The sequence below is a fragment of the Elephantulus edwardii genome, unplaced genomic scaffold (genome assembly GCF_000299155.1).
Source record: "Elephantulus edwardii isolate Elephantulus edwardi_28Jun2011 unplaced genomic scaffold, EleEdw1.0 scaffold00197, whole genome shotgun sequence".
Taxonomy (NCBI): Eukaryota; Metazoa; Chordata; class Mammalia; order Macroscelidea; family Macroscelididae; genus Elephantulus; species Elephantulus edwardii.
Window position 1 is genome coordinate 2,923,880 of NW_006399947.1, and position 2,327 is coordinate 2,926,206.

Sequence of the window (2,327 nt, forward strand, 5' to 3'; positions counted from 1 at the left end):
CTCAGAAAGTAATTGAAAAGATTGTAGTTTCGATCGTAGCTACTTCCTGCTGAAAAGGGACGCTGTAGGTTTCAGGGTGAAGATCTTCTCTCACTACTCTGAAGGGCCCCTTTGGCAATAGGAAACACATAGACTATTATGGAGATTGATTTTGGAATTTAGATGCACGGTTATCAATTGTGCTTAGCTGTGCATGTTCATATCCTTGAAGATGTAACATGGAAGTGTTGCAGTCTAGAAGACACAAATTTAGTAAGTTAAAAGTACATGAGTCAAAAATTGAAAAGCAGTAATATTCCACGTAGAGGCTCTAATAGTGGCACCAATCAAGTTACAGAGGGAAGGTAGTTCTTACAATACAAGGCCTATTGACTAGCACTTTGTCTATTATAGCATAAAGGTTAGGGATCACAAGATGTAGAGGTGCTCATCATCTCTTATGCACTTGAGCCCATTACTACAGTCACTGTGTCAATCCATCTCATTAGGGGTCTTCCTTTCACTGACTCTTCACCTTTCCATGCGTTAATTCCCTTTCCAAGAGCCTCTCCTAGCAACATGTCCAAAGTATAAGAGATGGAGCTTCATCATTTTTCTGCTAAGGAACACTGTGGCTGTAGTTTTCCCAAGATATATCTACTTGTTCTTTTGGCAGTTCATAGGATATTTAGCACTCTTCTTCAACACCACATTCTTGTACCTTCCTTATTCATTGACCAATTCTCAGATGAACAGCAAGTGATTGAAAAGACATTGATCTGAATCAAGCACACCTTAGTATTTAAACTACTTTTCAATATTTAGACTCCAAGAGAAAGTTGTTTAATATTACATAGTTGCTATACAACTGCACAACCTGAGAGTGCTTTCTCTTAATGTTGCAACAAGTTTTATCTGGGTGTTTGTTCTCCCCACCCCCCCCTTGTTTGCTTATGGCCAGGATGATTTTTCCTAATATATTTCATGTTGAGCTTATTTTCACCCTTCAATGCTAGGCTGCATTTTATCCTTTTATAATGAGGAAAACCCAAGATAGTTGAATAGTGAGCATTGGCCCTTAGGAAGGACAACCAATTTGAGCCCTAGTGGTATTGAGTATAAGGTGCCAGTTTCCTAACAGAAAGGTTGACAGCTTGAATCCACCAGCCACTCATGATGAGGGGAGAAAAGAAAAGGTGAGTAGTTTCCTCTAACAAAGATTTACAGCTTGTGGAAACCTGGTGGAGGGTCATTATATAACAGACTTTACTGAAAGGCAATAAATTTGGTGTTTTGAGTTTGGAAAGGAGGGCAATTTGCATTGCCAAAGAGTTCAGTACCAATACTGAGAATTCTTATGGCTGACAAGTGATGATGGGGAAAAAGGGAGACAAGCACTAAGCCTATAAAGATTAGGAGCCAGAGAACAACTCCCTCACAGCTTGGAATCTGTGGCTGCATACATATTTGTCCTTAACAGTTAACCACTTTTGGCTCTTGGGGAATCAAGTGTCCATGTAAGTTTTCCTCCTCAACTTTATCTGGAAAGCAGCTATTTTAGTATGTGCTGCCATCATGTGGGGGTCTATATAAATACATGAAGCTGAAGAAATGGACTCATTTCACTAACCCCAGCCAGCACCAGAGACAATTCAGAATTTATCTTTCCTGCAAATGGTATCAATATCCATAGTAAGGTGAAAAAAAAAACCCATTCAAAATGCCTTCCATTAAAAAAAAACACACACCAAAAAATGCTTTCCATTACTGCAGATACATACTTTCAAAAAAAGAAGTTAAAGTACAAAATAAGTTCATTTTGAAAGTGAACATTTTTGTGTGCTGATAATATAATAAGATATGAAGTGTAGAGGAAACTGGAGGGAGGAAATTATGGGGATGGGTAATATTTCCAGGCTGGGAAGACGAGTGGAACAGCTGTATTCTGCAAAGATGTGTTTTCTGGTTTAGGGTAGAGACTAGGGTGTGGCTTTGTTTGCAACAGGGTGTGAACTAATTGGATTTGGCCTCAGTATTTAAGGAGGCTTTTGGCTGCCTATCTAATCAACAGCCTACATTGTGCAGGTGATGCATCTTGCTTCTAAAAGTGAAAAGGACTTGGAGCGCTTACCAAAAAATTTCACACACACAATTGTTAAGAAAGAAATGGAACACATAAATATTGACATACTAGGTATAGGTGAAATGAGATGGCTCGGCATGGGACATTTTGAATCAGACGGTTATATGATTTACTATGCTGGGGATGAAAAGGTGAGAAAAAATGGCATTGGTTTCATAATTAAAATAGTCATTTCTAGATCCATCCTGAAATACAATGTGGTGAG